This window comes from Ascaphus truei, chromosome 2 (genome assembly GCF_040206685.1).
Source record: "Ascaphus truei isolate aAscTru1 chromosome 2, aAscTru1.hap1, whole genome shotgun sequence".
Classification (NCBI taxonomy): domain Eukaryota; kingdom Metazoa; phylum Chordata; class Amphibia; order Anura; family Ascaphidae; genus Ascaphus; species Ascaphus truei.
In genome coordinates this window covers 124,581,336-124,599,989 of record NC_134484.1, presented here as the reverse complement: position 1 = coordinate 124,599,989, position 18,654 = coordinate 124,581,336, and the positions used below count along the sequence as shown (strand labels likewise).

The following is an 18,654-nucleotide window of genomic DNA, read 5'->3' as shown; positions in this document are numbered from 1 at the left end:
GGTGGGAACTCAGTCCCGTGTCCAGGCAAATCCTCTGGTACTGTGATACTTGGAGGGGCCGTCAACCCCGAAACTGGAAACAGGGGAGCAGCGATACCCCCAGCCTCCAGGCTCTAAGGAGAGAGAGAGAAATGCAAAACCTCTCTGCTCTAAATACCTGTGCATGTGATTAGAAGAGCAGGTGAGGGAGAACTAGAGCCATTGTAATCTGTGGTCTGGATTTTCCATCCAGCTGCCTGAGTTAATGTGAAGCTGTGGACCGGATCATTTTTAGCTATTCCTGCACTTTCTGCTCTAAAATGGGGCAGAAAGCTGCCTAACATCTTTGGACTATGTCACATATCCCCCTCCCCAGCTCACACCTACTGGGGTGAGCGGCCATGGACCTCACTGGGGTGAGCGTCCTACCTGAAATACTTGAGCTAACTCCTCAGTACAACATTAAGTATTCACATGATACGAATATGAACTTCATTATAAATTTACCAACCGAAAAGGGCATTTTTTTTTTTTTTTCCATATTGTAAGCTACCAATATTTTTTCTCTTATACTACAGCCTTGTAATCTTAAGGGCCATCAACCCTGTATATTAATTTGTAGTTTAGCTACATTTTCAACACAGAGAATCAATATAACATTGTAATATTGACAAAATGCTTATTTGCATAGTTAAGTGTCCGTGACATAGTCCACACGTGTAATAAAAAAAAAAAATCGGTCAGTTCCCCCAAACTTTTTTTTTTTTTTTTTTTTTTTTGACTTCCAGTCTATTGCATCCTTTGACTTTATTTCATAGTCCGCTGCAACCTGCAAATGACTGGACTGTTTCTTTAGCTTCTGATGAGAACCTTGGACCAGATTCTCCTTGGCTCCACAGTGTGGTCCAGATTGGTGAGATATGGAACTATTCAGGCGCCGTGTTAACCTTCGTTGTTTTTTCTTTTCAATCTTTGATTTCCCTTTTGTGGCCATTACCAGGCCTTTGGGTTTTGGAGACCTAGTTGCCTCTGTACAAATGTAGTCCATATTAACCATGTCATCAGGATCTGTCAACAAGTTTGTGTTTTCAGGAACTGCCACCCACTTGGCTAAAACATCTTCTGTGTTGTCCTGGGTGTGTCCACTAGTTTGATAATCTTCTGGACAACGTAAATGAAATTGAGGATCTGGATTTTTGAATTCCAGATCAGGGAGTATATTCTCAGAAGGGTGCCTATCTGTTTCTGGAATAACAGCAGCACAATCAAAGTCAATTCTTTCTCCTTCCTCTTTGTCATCAGTGAGGGCATTGAGTTTACTTTCCCTGGTCTCCTTTTGTGACCGTGTCTCTTTTAGCCTTGGAATCTCTTTCTCCAACTTCATCTTTATAGCAAATCGTAATATTGCAACAGCATTGAAGATACACGTATAGGAACGTACAGCTTGCTTGGTTAGGAGGTAGGATTGATAGCCCGACTGAACCACTTTAGCCGCTTCTCCCATGTCCGTCATCTGTTTCAGAGCGAGGTTTAACTCTGTTTCATTTTCTCTATTCTTGACCTGCAGCTGCAGGTGCTCCTTCCGGGTCTTGTCCAGCTCCAGCTGCAGCCGGGCCCCCTCATTTGCCGTGTGGTCCAGCTGCTTGTAGATATCGGCCATCTCGCTTTTATAGCGCAGTGTCAGGCAAACCACCTGACGGACGGACACCTCCTCTCTCTTGGCGCACTGTATCTCGCGCTCAGCCATCTGCTTCTGCAGCTCTTCAACCTGATCGTGCCAGACCTCCCTCAGGGTCTTCACCTCTTTCTGGTGCTTGCTCTGGGTTTGCATCAGCGCCTCCATTTTTTGGAGCTCTGTAGTTTGTGTCGCCTGGATCGCCGCTGATTCTGTATTCTGCAGTGCTTCCTGCATTTCTAACTTTTCCTGGATCAATTGCTTCTCCACTTTTCCTGCTTGGTGAAGCTTCTCATCACCTTCACTGATCTGGTCAGTCAAGTCTGAATTTTTCTGTGTCAGACTTACATTCTCTCTTTTTACAGTCTCTAAATTACTCAGGGTATTCTCATAGGTTTTCTTCAATGTACACAGCTCTGTGCTGCGAGCGTAGACCTCATGGCGTGAGAGTTCCAGCTCTGCTTTAAGCTCGCTAGCCTCTTGCCGAGAAACCCCTAACTCTGTGATGAAGTTTTGCACATCTTTCTGGGACATCTCATAGCATAGTTTCCAGTCAGTTCTTGTTTTCTTTGATTCGCTTGGCTCTCTGCCTATGATGGTAGCAGTAGCCTTTGTCATCTCTAGGCGTGTCGTCATTCCTGGGACGATTGCGCCAGGCCCTATGGGCTGTTGCTCATCTCGGCGCCTTTCTGACGCATGTCCTGACAGTGCAGGTTCAAGTGGCTCGGTCACTTCCCCTGTGACTTGAGGAACAGTTTTCTTTCTTTTTGCTTTATTAGCTCCAGAGATATCAGTGGTACTGGGCACACACTCACTGTTATCAGCTTCCACATCTTGCTTGCACTCACAGGGCGTTGCTTGCTTTTGCAGCTGTTTGTCTTTGAAAATTTTGGGGCACACATCTTCCATGTGACCTACTTCACGACAGGCCCAGCATACTAAATTCATCTGTGGGTACGGCTCTCCTCCAGGGTCGTGATCATCGTATGGCCTGAAGGGACATTGTTTTGTATGGTTACGTACATTACACAACAAACATTTCACGTCGGCCATTTTAGAAACCCGGCAGGGACAATTTGCTAGCTGCAATTTCACTCACTTCAGCAGCTTACATACAGCACTTGCTAGCTGCAAATTCACTCACTTCAGCAAAAGGCATTAGCTTTACAAACAGCACTTGCTAGATGCAATTTTTTTTTTTTTCAGCAAAACATTTTGGTTTTCTGTTTGGGTTCAGGGTGCTATTGCATCCACACTTCGCACATTCTCTGTGTATGCTAGAAGCACAACTGATATACACAGTGGGACAGACTTCACTCATAGCATCTGTACTTTAGTTCAGCTCGGCGGCCATTTTAAACCCCCACATTTATTTGCAAACCCACAGACTTTTTTTAGTGTCTGCCCGCATTCTCCACCATATGTGACAAACGCCCCTCTTTTGTAGTGCTGACGTCTGTCTGGGTTCTTCCCGACACAGTCTTCTAGGGTTATTTAATACAAAAACAGGATCATGCAAAGTATTAAGCTGCTTAACTCAGGCTTCTGCCTGCTTTATTTTCATCCAAGTAAGGTACTGCAGCTTTAACATGTGTAGGTTAGAGGTACTCAGATACTTTCATTCAACAGTTCACTCATTTCATTGTTACAGTATTTCCCACACTGTTATTTCAAGTAAAAAGAAACCAAATTATATAAACAAAATCCTATCCCTTTCAGGGATCTAACTACACATAGAATCAGTCTCTCTAACAGCTGCTGGCCAACTAACCTGGTTCCCCAGCTTAAAACAATGCCCTCTCATTTAGGGTCACTTAGATACAGCACAGTCTTTTAGCAACAGCAGTAAACATTTGTTTGGTCTTATCTGTTCGTGGTGGGAACTCGGTCCCGTGTCCAGGCAAATCCTCTGGTACTGTGATACTTGGAGGGGCTGTCAACCCCGAAACTGGAAACAGGGGAGCAGCGATACCCCCAGCCTCCAGGCTCTAAGGAGAGAGAGAGAAATGCAAAACCTCTCTGCTCTAAATACCTGTGCATGTGATTAGAAGAGCAGGTGAGGGAGAACTAGAGCCATTGTAATCTGTGGTCTGGATTTTCCATCCAGCTGCCTGAGTTAATGTGAAGCTGTGGACCGGATCATTTTTAGCTATTCCTGCACTTTCTGCTCTAAAATGGGGCAGAAAGCTGCCTAACATCTTTGGACTATGTCACAATATATATATATATATATATTATATACATTATATACATTATATACACATAAACATTGCAAAGCGTCATAAGAGCGTTGGATAAGCCATTTTGGCGTTGTAAAAATGAATATAGGTATGCATTGCTTAGCGTTGGATAAGCCATTCGTTGTAAAGTGAAGCGTTGTAAAACGAGGACTGCCTGTATACTGTATATAACTATAATAGGTAAGACAGTACACACATGTCTAATACAAATGTATAATATATATAGAAAGTGGAGAGTACAGTAAGCACAGACCTCACTACAGTACAGTAAAGTACCTTACTACATTCCGGTGGCACTCCCTTTATGCTATAAAAGAACAGGCAACACACTGGCAATATATATATATATATATATATATATATATATAAATACATACAGCTAAACCCCGTTATAACGCGGTCCTCGGGGTCCACCCCGAGACCACCGTGTTAGTAACGGGGTCGCGCTAATTTTAAAAAAAATAAAATGGCCGCCGCATCAGCGCATATTCATCCCGTGGGACAGGAGATGGGAGCGGGGATGTCCCTCCGGTCCCCGCTTCCCCCTGTCACCGCGTGACAGGCCGCGGGATGGGAGGGGGGATGCCCCTCTGGTCCCCGCTTCAGGAGGAGCAGAGGGAACTGGCAGGGAACATCCACACCTCACGAGCCGCACGGCGCATGCGCATGCGCACGGCGAACGTGAGGGGTGCCTAAAGTGATCACTGTCGGGATGTGCTGCTTTGGAGACAGGTAAGCACAGTCTCCGGAAGACCGCAAACCCCCCCCCCCCCTGCCGCAGCACAGGGCCCTCGCGTAGCAGTACAGGGCCCGCCGTAGCGCAGGGTCATCCTGCCACTCAGCCGCAGCGCAGGGCCCCGCCACCCCCCCACAGCATAATGATGTCCCACCCCCCGCCCCGGGCCATAACACCAGCCTAGAGGGGAGGGGGACACACGGACGCTCGGACACCCTTTCCCCTGGCTGTGAGGGGGTTAATGTTGAAGAGGCACCACAGAGGTTGGGTTACCTTGCTGTGTGTGTGTGTGAGCAGTGTGCAGTGTGTGTCAGGGTGAGCAGTGTGTGTGCAGTGTGTGTCAATGTGAGCAGTGTGCAGTGTGTGTCAGTGTGAGCAGTGTGTGTGCAGTGTGTCAGTGTGAGCAGTGTGCAGTGTGTGTCAGTGTGAGCAATGAGCAGTGTGTCAGTGTGTGCAGTGTGAGCAATGAGCAGTGTCTGTGCAGTGTGTGTCAGTGTGAGCAGTGTGTGTGCAGTGTGCAGTGTGTGTCAGTGTGAGCAGTGTGCAGTGTGTGTCAGTGTGAGCAATGAGCAGTGTGTCAGTGTGTGCAGTGTGAGCAATGAGCAGTGTCTGTGCAGTGTGTGTCAGTGTGAGCAGTGTGTGTGCAGTGTGCAGTGTGTGTCAGTGTGAGCAGTGTGCAGTGTGTGTCAGTGTGAGCAATGAGCAGTGTGTCAGTGTGTGCAGTGTGAGCAATGAGCAGTGTCTGTGCAGTGTGTGTCAGTGTGAGTAGTGTGTGTCAGTGTGAGCAGTGTGTGTGCAGTGTGCAGTGTGTGTCAGTGTGAGCAGTGTGTGTGCAGTGTGTGTCAGTGTGAGCAGTGTGCAGTGTGTGTCAGTGTGAGCAATGAGCAGTGTGTGTGCAGTGTGCAGTGAGTGTGTGCAGTGTGCGTGCAGTGTGCGTGCAGTGTGAGCAATGAGCAGTGTGTGTGCAGTGAGTGTGTGGAGTGTGTGCAGTGTGTGCAGTGTGCAAAAAAAAAATTTTTTTTTTTAATTTTTTTTTTTTTAATTTTTATTTATTTTTTTAAAACGGGAGCCACGGGAAAACCGCGTTATAACCGAATCGCGGTATAGCGAGGCGCGTTATAACGGGGTTTAGCTGTATATATATATATATATATATATATATATATATATATATATATATATATATATATATATATATATATATATATATATATAGTTGTTGCATTTGTCTACTATGAGTATGTCGCTCCAGAATCTAATTATTGCTTTTGTTAATTCCTCCTGTTTTGATGTTTAACAACCTTTCTTATATAATCCTTCAACACATGCCACAACTGTTCTTTGGGGTTCAAATCTGGTGATCTGGAATGGGAGGGAAAAAATGGCGAATTAGTTGAACAGATAAAAACAGTTTAAAACAATGAGAAAATGTTAATGTACACTGGAGCACTTACTCTGGTGGCATCTTAACCCAGTTGATACCGCTCGCAAGAATATAGTCACTTGAGGCGGTATGTTTAGGGTCATTGTCCTGGAGAAACGGTGACCAGATGGGAAATCATGCCTAATCTATTCAACAATCTGGGGGACTATTCCTTCTTAGAAAAATTCTTTATCCATTATTCCTGGAACAGAAGAAGAAAAATGTACCATTAGGGTACAAAATACACTACAGTTGTACAGTGCATAAGGCTACAGCATGTGACTTTGTGCATTATTTTACCCTCAAAGATGATTATGAATCCTGGTCTACATCTAGAGATCGCACCCCACACATGCATCTTCAGTAGGTGCTTGGGCCTCGGCTTCAGAGATAGGCGTCACTTTTTGTGGAATGCAAATGTGGCAAATCTCTCAAGGGCTACAGTTGTCTCATCAGAAAAGATGACATCCTGAAAAGTCTTGCCCCTTTTAATCCATGCATGTGCTTGCTTCACTCTCTTCAACCTGTTGGCATCCCTTATCAGTGGATACGCGCTGTAGTGAGAAGGAAGAATTTTACAGGTACTGTAAAACCACACTTTTACCTACTGTATAGTACATTAGTGTACTGTACAACACTTTACCTGTACTGTCCTACTGTAACTACTGTACAGCACTGCACTATGCATACAGTACAGTACTATTGCAATATACTGAACTTTATTACTATACTGTAGTATAAAGTATTCACGGGGGTTATTACTACTGTATACTGTTCTTTATTTAGTACTATATGCAATATAGAGTACAGTACTGTACTTTTTTACAGTAAGAGACTTACTTTACACGTCCATATTTCCATACCAATTATCGTCTCATCTGCCTGATGCTGGTCTCAGATGCTGTGATATTATGAGTGTTCTCTAGAGCAGTCTTGACTCTTGCTGCACATTGCGCATCATTTGCCTCACTGATTTTGTCCACCAGACGCTTTGTCGTCCTACAGTGTAAAGGAAAAGAGAACAATTTGTTAGAGTAGGCCCAAAATTAAGTCATCACAAATACATGACATACAGATGCAGCGGCTGTTATTCAAACAAATCACGGAGCCGTTTTCGTGTGCGCTGCTGTACTCTACGCAGCATTAACGCAGCCAATCGCCCCAGGCACAAGTGTTTATCACGGTTGCTTTGTTTGAATTTCATGGATTCTGTTTCTTTGTGTGCAATGAAATGCAATGAAATGAATGAATTGTAATGTGTATAGTACTGTGCTACTGTGTCAATTTCAGGTGTTTAAAAACCAGAACACTAAAATGCCATTTTCTGCACTTGCCTGCACTCGCGTCTAAAGGTGGTATGGTTGCTACTTTAAGAATCAAGCACAGAGGAATGTATATTCGATGTGTGTGTGTTCAATGTGTATTCGAATGTGCATTGGATCAACATAAGTAATGGTGTATTTATACAATGAGATGGACCTCGCTCGACAGGTTAGGCACTGTACGTCCACTTTTAACACCTAAAGCTCGTGTCTATGCCCGACAAAAAATTCAAATGGGAGCTCAGTGCATAAAAGGGGACACAAATTGCATAGCCTCCCACACGCTGATCTCTATCTGAAGGAGCTATTGTCCAGATACTGTATTGTGCATTCTTCCATCTGCATCCATGGATCAAACTGATTCTACAGATGCAGGAACCAGCGTTCTTCTGCCGTGCCGACCATGAGAAAGCGAAAGGCGGAAGCTGTTTCCAAGCCAAAGCGAAAGCCAAAGGAGAATAAAGAAAATGTTATGAGGATTCCAAAGGCAAAGAACCCTGTTCCTTATTATGTGAAGAAGAAAAGGTCAAAATCAAGTTCACAAAACCTCTTTGTATGGGCCCCATACATGTAAGTGCCCACGATGCTCATCCGGAAACCCCAAGCTCACCTGCTCCTGCAACTATCAACGCTGATACTCATCTGGAAAAACCCCATCTAACCTGCTCCAGCACCCAGCACTCCTTGCACCAGATCCAGCTCGTTCGTCCGCATGCTGAATGTTTTCAGTGGTGTCGACATCACTGACAACTCTACAGAGCAATACAGGGACCGAATGGAGGCCAAGATAGAGCGTCTTTTCGCAGTCATGGAGAATATGGATAGGTGCAGGGGTGGCATGGGTGTTCATCTGGATAAGATTGAGAGGAACATCGCGGAGATCTATTCTTTGCTTAGAGTCCCTGCCCCTGTATGTCTGATGCAGGAGGGTGGCCTGGAGGCACCTTATTCTACCATGGAGGAACCACATACCCCCTTCTCCCACCCGTGCACCCTCTCAATCCCTGGATTTGAACTTCAAGGTGCCAACACCAAGCACACCATGGGCTCCCCCACGCTCACCCCCTCCGTCTGCAGAATACATGTATGCCCTTGTGGTGGAGGAGATGACAACCCCGGTAAGGCCACGACAGGAGGAAAGCATCCTCCCAGACCATCTACCCCCGCCTGCTGCCAGAAGCACACCCTCTCCAGCACCTAGGATTGTACAACTCCCAGTCATCATGCTGAGAGAACTGCCCCAGAGCGTCCGGGATAAATTCAAAATCAGATGTGCTGGTCTACCACAGAAATATGCCCAGTTCATCTTTAAACACCACGTCTGCTTTGAGCTGTACAGTGAGTGGACCCACAATGTCAATTTTTACGGCAATAAAGACAAGAAGGCTCTTCCTGAAAATTTAAGGAACACAATTAGGGAAGAAGTGAAGCGCTATTTTAATGTTACCACTGGTATTGCTAGAAACATGAGAGACAGCATCAATGGCCTTTTGAGGCATACAATGGCTCCTCCGTGGAGCTCCATCGAATTGTTTGACGACTGATAATGTTTTTAATCTAAATATTGTAAAAAGATAGTTCATTGTTTTAAATTGTTTCATTGTTTAATGTTTTTTTTTTTTCAATTTTACAGTTTAACAATGGACTGTACTGGCAGCATGGTATAATAATTTTTTTCTATTTATGTTTTGTATTTTGCATGTCTGTAGCTGGGCTAAGACACCCTGCAGGGAAAAAAAACCCATTGGTGCAGGAAACTCTTACAACAATACTGATAGGAAAGACACAGTGCTCCAATCCATGCATAACAAATCCCTCCCCTCCTCCCCCAACCCCACAAAACCTAATGTAAACCTCTAGCAAAACCTAATGCTTATTGTTAGCATGCATCATTTTGTTGGATACAATTTGATTAGAGCTCCTTTTAGCCGAGGATACACAGTAACATTTTTCTCAATAGAACGTAACATTGTTGTGGCAATACTAACTTGAAAGTCTGACACTTAGCATACTGTAGCAGAAATAATACACACTGGTTGAATAAGTCCTGTATGAGTAGCCAATTACAATAAATCAGTGATTCTTGGTGTACAGTACAGTAGATCATGCTGTAAACTCTATAGAAGATGCAGGCATACTTTAAACTTAATGTACAGCACAATTGATAATATAGAATATTGTCTCTGTCTTTCCAGACCTAGATATCCAAGAAGCAGCCACCATTGCGAAGAAGAAAAAGACAAGATTGTAAATTTTGAAGACGAGGCAACGTTATGTTTTTGTATTCTTTTTTCCTTTGTTATCCTGTACAAATCCAACTTTTTATTCTTTAAATATACTTTTTGTGGGGTTCATGTTTTTACTGTCTATACACTTAAAGTAGTACTACTGTATACCTAAAGTTCTTTGGGCATTTCAATATATAAAAATGTGTAATTGATAAACTGTATAGAGTACTGTACAGAATGTACAAAATAATATATAAATCTAGAAAATAAAATAAATAATAAATAAAATATATTAAAATAAAAGTGTTTTTTACTATCTAGATACACTAACAACAGTACTGTTCTACGGTCAGGCACAGTGGTTCCCAAATCCATGCCTCAGGGAACCCCAACAGTGCAGGTTTTCAGCATATCCCTGTTTGAGCACAGATGGTTCAGTCAAAAAGGATTGGATCTAGCAGATACAGTATCTAGCGACTCCATAGGAAATGACATACACACCTGCGCATAAATGTGATGACACGCATATGCGTTTTATCCAGGTTCCAATTTGACATACACACATGTGTATAAATGTGATAACACGCATATGCATTTCAACCAGGTCCCAATTTGACATACACGCATGTGCATAAATGGGATGATACGCATATGAGTTTCAACCAAGTTCCAATTAGACATACCATACACGCATGCACGGAATAAATATTTTACATTCGTAAGAAGAGGCGACTTTGTATTTTTGTATTATTCCTTTTCCCTTTATTATCCTGTACAAATACAACATTTAATTCGTTAAAAATACTTTTTATTGCTTGTGCTCATATTTGTAATCTTCTGCAGTAGAGGATTTGTGTATGACTAAGGAGCCTCAGAAAGGACTTCTTTCCCATGTACAGTATACAGTATGAACTCGTAACGTTAATCTTCAAATTACAATTACACACACACATGCAGAACTGTACGGCAATAAAAGACAGGTGAATTGCATTTAGATTTTTAGATTTTAAGACAACAACTTGCGATCGCCCACTTGAGTTTCTCAACGGTATTGCAGACAACGCTAAAATGCCATTTTCTACACCCAATTAAAACACTAGTAAACACGCGTCTTAACGCGGGAAAGTTTTAAGAAATCATGCGGCACGACCTGGGTATGCCCAGGAATACAAATCGTGAAATGTTTGGATAACGGCTGCTGCAACTGTATACTGGGTATGATTCCTTGTTCTGTGTTTTCCCCTGTCCTTGTGGTTGATCTTGTTTGTGACGTTGGAAGTATGACCTGACATCCCTGTCTTGTACTCTGCCTGCTTAGACCCGAGAAAAGTACCCGACCACCCTTGCCTTCCTCCTACCTCAACCTCGGAAACGGAACCGACTATTTTTGCCTGCCACCTGCCTCAACCTGGGACCGGACATCACTACCAGTGTATTCTTAGCCTCTGATCCCTGGCCAAATTCAGTGTATCACTAACTACTGTACCTCTGCTCTGTGGGTTTGTATACTATATTGCAGACAGCAACGTTACACTAGATTGGCTGTTCCTTGAGTCCAGATCCACAATACATTTTTCCTGTCCTGCATTCACATACTTTCTGGGCAAGCTACACAACTATCTGAATAAAATCCTTATCCCATACCACACGCAGCACTTATCATCTAAGATCTGACTCTGAAAAATTGTTCACGGTCCCAAGGTTTAAAGGGAATCCGGTCGCTCCTTCTCTTAATGTGCACCTGACGACTGGAACAACCTACCAGAAACTCTTAAAAATGGAAGGATTGTAACTAGGCACTCCTGTATAGAACTTGGTGAACCAAATAAAGTGCTTAATGCCAAATATTAATGGGAATACTGGCATGTAAATCATAAACTCGTGGAAATGAAAGTGCAATAAACAGATATTAAACACATAAATATATTATTAAATGTGGAACAAAGTGAAAATATATGTAGCACTGCCCCCCATCTGGGAGATTTTTCCTAGGATACAGGTCCGTGTAGTGCTGTTTACCTTTGAGGGTCCAGGAGAGATGAGCTGCCACGATGTTGTGGGGAACAGGACAGGCTTTAGGTGATCCTCAGGTTCTTTTCATTGGTGACAGCGCCTCCAGTCACAGTAGGCTCCAACAGAGCTGGAGGCAGTCCCTTCTATGACAGTCTTTTCTCTTATACTTCTGTCCAATAGACTGCGACTGCAGGTGATATTACAGCATTTGCATACTTGTGGAGAATGTGTTCCAGGCCCTTGGATGGTGCTGGCCAGCAGGTAATGTTGAGGCCTTGTGCTATGCACAGATTTTGGGTTCTATCAGCCGCAGGAGGGGCTGAGTTTCTCTCTCTTCCCCGACTGGGAAGGAAAAACTGATCCTATAATTTGGAAGATATAATAAGGCAGAAAGTGGAGGGCACAGGGTCTGCACCATGATTGGCTGAAACACCAACCCAGTGTCACCTTCTCTCTTGCTGCTCAGGGAAGCTGCGTGAGGGGGGGGGGGGTTAAACCCCACATGGTAGCCTGTCACTGCCTGTAGCTACTAGGGCTTACGTGACAGGAAGGCAGAAAGATAGTCTGGACCAGCCATGGCTATATATATAAATTAATAAATCACCACCAATGTGACATAATGTGTGATAATAAATGAAAAGCAACTCAAACAACCCGTTTTAGACTGTTCTCTGGTCCAAATTAATTCACGAAGTCTAGATAAGGGGAGCAAAGTTCTTATAGCATGGATATATGAAAAACAATGTGTAATAGTGAAGCCAATTAAGGTGCTAGTGGAAAGTGAATCTAAAGGTAAGTATCCAACTCACAAATTCCCCTTTAAATATGTGGCATGTCAGAGATCCAGTCTCTCTGTGACGGTGTAAGGAATCAGGGAGTATGTCCCCCGTGGCGCACTCCCTCCTTACCTGATGTCTCACGCAACCCCACCATCCCTACGCAGGAGCTTTTCTGAAAACGCAGAGTCTGGCTCCGCCCCCGCTTGCGACGCACATCAATGTCGCATGGTGCGTACAAGTGTGCACCGCTCCCTAGCTGCGTGTCAATGCTCATTATCATGCCCACCTGTCTCCTGTGTCTGTCTCCCTATCAGTGCCTCTGTGGAGGTCGTGCCTCTGCTCCACCCCCCTCTCTCATTGGTCATGCTCCGTCATATATGCTCAACTGTGCCACTTGCACTTTGGCTGAGCATAGTTATAGTTAGCGCTGTTCTTCCACTTCCTGGTTCCTTGTCCTGCCTAGCCTTGTCTTAGTTGCCTTGTTTCAGATTGATCTCCTGTGTACCGACCCAGCTTTACTTTGGACTCTGCAATTCTGTCTTACCTACCCGGCTAACCTCTGACCTTCCGCATCTCTCCAATCCCGACCACGGCTAACTCTATGCTCCTACTGGCTCCATCCCCTGACCACAGCTAAACGGACACTGACCATTCTACCAGCTCCTACCTCAGACCTCAGCAAGTACCTAACCATTCTACCCTCTCCAATCCTGACCATCCACACTCCAGATGTGTCCCTGTGACTGTGTGTGGCGTTATACCCATTCTCACCTCAGTACCGGGGTCCCGCCTTGTTTGTGGTGAGCATGGCGTTACAGACGGGAGCAAGGATGTAGTTCACTTAATCAGTGACCAATGGATGTAGTGGTATTCTTCCAGTGTATCTCAAAATCAGAAGAGATTCACAATAGTATAGTATGTCTACAGTTGATATGAAGAATCAAAAAGAGGTATACAAATGTGCACTCACATTCTGCACAAAGACAATGCGCATTGGTACTTGGGGAGTTCCCAAGTATCTCTCTGCCAGTTTCTACCCTCTCGGTCTCCTCTTCCGTGTTCTGACATCACTGCTAGCATCACTTCCGGTGACACCTGGTGTGAGGGTGGAAGAAGCTGGCCTGCCAGGATTCTGGCCTCTTGTACTCTAGCGCAGGCAAACGATTCAACGCATTTCACCAGAGCTTTGTCAGGAATCTTAGCACATCCTACCACTTCTTATTTATGTATGGGAGTATTTATGTACCTCTCATATCATTATTCAATTACTACTTCAGTTTTTGACTACACTTGTTCTGAATCAGAATACGATGAACACAATAATGTCTATTTTTGATATGTTGGCATTTTAGAAGGGTAGATGAATTAACATACAGCATGAATTAATATATCTGAAGCACTACTACAGTTAAATTAAATATCTTGAAAAACACAAGTTCATCAAGTCCATGTGTACAAGTGAGTGTGTCACCATAGACCCTAAGAGCAAAATATACAATAATTTATGCTAATACAAAACAATACATATCTAAATAAACTATCATATATGAGGAACCTATCCCTTTAATAACAATAAAATACGACGCATAATATGGCGCAAATTCTAAAAAGAGAAAAACGGAGATGGAATGCAATAATTAATATGCACCAATCAAAATTGATAGACCATAAAAATGTAAAGTTTAAATGAAGAAATCTGAGGTTATCAATAAAGAGTAGCACCCAATGGGTGTAAAAATCTGAATAATATAACAGAACCATAAGACATCAAGGTGAAAGGTGTGCCCATAAAAATCAAGAGATAAAAGCCCCAATATCAATGTCTACATTTAGACCATCGGGGATCAGAGTATGCATCTTATGGATCCAATAAGTTTCTCTTTTTGCTAGATCATTTAATCTGTCCCCTCCTCTCAAATTCCTGGAGACCTGCTCTATGCCTTTGCATGACAGATTTTTGGGATCAGATTGATGATGGATACTAAAGTTGTGTGTCTGAATGCCTTTCCTAATATTTCCCAGATGTTCCAGGATCCAGACCCTTAGGGGTCTTGAAGTCCATCCTATATATTGGAGGCTGCATGGGCACTCCAACATGTAGACCACAAAGTCTGATTTACAATTTATGCAATTCTCTATTTTGAACACTTCTCCAGTAAAATTAGATTTAAAATTAACTTATCATTCTTATGTATGCATGCTTTGCACGTCCATAGAATCCTTTGCGTTTAGTTAGCCAACTCTGATTTGTCTCAATATTCTTTTAAAGGTGTGGGGAAACATACAGGACACTTGCAAGCTCATATTGAACCCCCAAAATAACCACAACATATATATAAGCATATAAGTGTCACAGAGGAGTGCTACTGAGCATGGCAATATATATTGAAAACCAGAGACAGAACATAAAACAAAGACAGAGCCCAGTGCACATCCAGCGAAACTTATACATGGTACAGTGCCTAAATATATATGTATAGATATCTATTAAATAAAATGGTCTTCTTGTTCAGCTGGTCTTAGCTAATTGGAAGGTGGCTCTTTCTATCTTGTTGAAGCTCAACCCCTCCCACATTTAAATGGTTAAAAGCTCACTCCATAGCATCTCCCACTCTCAGGGGAACTTGCTTGCTTGCAGTATGATTGTGACAAATCTAATACAGAGTGCTTTTCCTGGTAATGTACAGGTTAATAAAAGCTTCAATCAGACTTAGAACTATGCAACTAATTTTGACAGATTTATTATAAATCATTCTTCTTGGTAATGCACAGGTTATTAAGAATTTATATTAGTGTTAGGGAACCTTGAGATGTGGTCTGCTGTGTAGTGGCTCAGGTGCTTACAACACTTTGGCCAAAATGTTAAACTAAAAGACCATTTTATTTAATAGATACCTATACATACAAATTTAGGCACTGTACCATGTATAAGTTTCACTGGATGTGCACTGAGCTCTGTCTGTGTTTTATGTTCTGTCTCTGGTTTTAATTAAAGGTGGTGGGGGCCAGTTTAATGTTTTAATTGGGCGCTTTGCTAAAAAATATATTAGGTTTATCTGGTATGTGGTCTTTAATGACCGGATAATTCTTTAAAATATGCCAATGCTTACAAAGAATATTTGTAATCTTGGACGCTCCCTATTGTACTGGGTAATAAAGGACATTTTATATTCTTGATTGTTCTCCATTTAATTTTTTATTTAGCCAGTTCACTTCTCTGAACTTTATTCGCTTTTTCTGTGGCTCCACTGATAGTTGGCTAGCTGTAGTTTATTTCCATGAATTTATCAATCAGAATATCTGATTGCTGAATATTGACGTGGTCGTGTGTACAATTATGTTTGATCCGTCTCAGTCGTAACAAAGCATGCAGTGGACCACATCAGAAAAGGTCACCGAACACTGGCTGGGAAAGTGGAAGTATGCATACACCATGTTGGTGGCTCTGCTGGGCAGGCTACTGCACCCCTGTGATGCCTACAAGGTACTTATAATAATAAGAAAAATGCAACAAATTAAAAAACTAAGAGAAAATAATATTTTAACAAAATAGAAAAAAAGAAGAAAAAAACATTCAACAATTTACTGTGTCTGTGTGTGCCACTTTCCCTCCCTCTCCCTCTCTCTCCTCTCTCTGCTTTCCCTCACCAAAATCATTGTACAGGCATGACTGGGAGTGGCCTTTTATACCTGCGGCTCAAATTTATAATGGAGAATTAATCCAAGTTTTTTTTTTTTTTAAAGTAGTACTTTTCTCTTACATTCCGACGTTGGATTGGAAATAAACACGGTTCACTGGTTGGATTTACGTTAAACCCAACATACAATTATTTAAAATTCGAGAAACTGACCGCTTGGAGGGATTTTCAATGATCCATGCGGATTAAAATTCGTACAATCCGAACTAAAAACTCAGGAAAATCCAGGAAACAGATTTTTAGCGGTTCACACATCTTTAGTTATCAATATTAATTCTTCATAAAATGCTATACATCTATGTAAACCTGCCATGTTGGATTGCCCTTTACCATTCTTTATTTCTGTAATGGTTCCCGTAGGTTATCCAGTGAGTGCATGCAATTTGGTATTCTAGTTTTTCTACATCAGTGGAGAGAAACACCTCTTTCTGTGTTGTAATTAATTTACTTATTACCCTTGTGCACCCTGAATACCACCCTGGTTGAATGGGTGGAACCCAAATCCCTCTACTGTATATGATTCCAGTTGGCAGATTTCTGATAATTTTGATACAGTCAGATACAGTCATATTTTAAGTATTTTATTTTTCATGCTACATTTTCTTCATGCATTAAACAACATTACTGTAAAGTAGAAAGTTAAACCACTGTTATCGTGCAAGTGCATTTCTTCTGCTCACACAGTGAATTGTCATGTTTAGACTATAAGGCTTCACAAGTTTAGGTGTGGTTGTTTATTCATATTACAAATCTATGGGCATTTCCCCTTAGGATTTATTTTAATCATAGGCATCATAGACAAGCTTATGCACGTAGACTTGTTTTGGCACATTTCTAGCATTTCTTACTAAACATGTTGTGCAATATTTATTCATTGCATGCTACGATTAATATAATTATTTGCTCTTAGTATACAATTTCATAGACAGGACCATTATCAAAAAGTTAGAAAAACGATTTGCTTTCTACAACATTTGATTGAGAATCTTTGCTATTTTAGCTATTTATGCATGGTAAATATGTCTAGCTATATTCATCTTTAACACAGAACAATATGCCGGCTGTGAATTACAAGGTTATGACAGTTTATCACAAAAATAAATAATTTTCTGACGTACAGTATTTACTGTTCTATGATATGGATATTGTGTACAGTAGCTAAAGACAAACCTATGTTATGCGAAAGCATTTAACCAAATCTATTGTTGGAAGTTTGATCTATGGTCGTAGATGAGAATCACTATTTCTTCTTACATAAAATCAGGTGTATGTGTGTGTGAAAGTTTGAGCTATGATGCTATATTTGAGTGGGTGGAGCTTAAACAGATACAGCTACTTGATTCCTTATTATTTAAAGTCAAACACTGATTACCCTTTTTTTGCCAAGCAGCACTTGATTAATATGCAGTCTCAAAAAACAAAGTAAAGCAGACCTTAGACTTATTCAGAAGGCTCCGAAAACCTTAATAGAATAAAGCATTTACAGTATGTAAGTGTAAGGATGTGTACATATATGTGTGGGTTCCGCGCTGTTACTAATGCAGGAAGCGCCATACTGTTCTTTTGCCAGTAAGGTCACTGTGTGAATAGCAAGGCTGCGCATGCGCGAGGAAAGCGCGCGAACGGCAACCAATCCGGCGGGACTTTGGGGGTTGAACTCTGAACTGTGAACTGTGGAGGAGTCAGCTGAGGCTGGGGACCAATAGGGTGTGAGACTCTGGATAGGGAAGAGACAGGAAGCGTGTGGGCAGACACACGAGTGAGAGAGGAGAAGGAGGAAGGTGGCGGAACCTCGTGTGTGCGAGCGGAGGGTCAGTGACCCTTCCGCTTAGGACAGATACATTCCCCCAGCCCCCAGGAGTATAACCCCTGTCACCGTAGGGTGCCGCTTTTGTAGGGACGGCCGTAGCATTTAGGGAAGCATCCCATTAGTGCTGGTTCATTTGCAAGAGTTGCGGACGCCATCTTGGTCTGGAGAACAGACCGCACAGCAGAGTAGAGTGTCGGCGCAAGGCTGGAGCAACACTACGGACCCTTTGTGAAGTGGTGTGGTCACCGCAGTGACCGGGAGGTATTGTTAGTCATCAAGTGCACCTACACCGGTCACCAGGCGCTGATCCCGCCTCCCACTAACTAATTGGGGGCACTAGTGTGCCAGTAAATCATTCAATACAACTACTAGTTGCAGGACATACTCCTTGGGAGAGTGGCAGAGCCACCTGTGTACAGGACATTAACCCTATAAAGGTGTGGCCGAGCCACAGTGTGAAATGCTTGATTATAAAGTATAAGAGTTATATGCATGTTATATGTACGTTGCATTTTCGTATTAGCTAGTATCATAGTAAAAGGTTGCTTGTTGCACAATACAGTTGTATGTTTCTTACTCAGGGTAGATTCTCTACAATGGGGATCCTGGGTAAGTGGAGGCGCTGCACCATGATAATAGAGGGTAAGACCCCAGGCTCCCCAACAGCGGAGGCTTAGAGCTCCTGGAGCCACAGGTAAAACACAGCATCAGTAGTTCCTTTGTGCAGGGGTTCACAAAAAGGGCTACATTT

General features: G+C 42.6%; 1 long non-coding RNA gene across 1 annotated transcript in view; it reads left to right on the top strand.

Moving 5' to 3' along the window:
- The window catches only part of LOC142488571 (uncharacterized), a 68,446-nt gene extending 59,297 nt beyond the window's left edge, over positions 1-9,149 (top strand). The window contains exon 3 of the long non-coding RNA XR_012799504.1: positions 9,085-9,149. This is a non-coding gene — a long non-coding RNA (uncharacterized LOC142488571). The remainder of the gene's footprint in view (positions 1-9,084) is intronic.
- Positions 9,150-18,654: the final 9,505 nt, after the last annotated feature.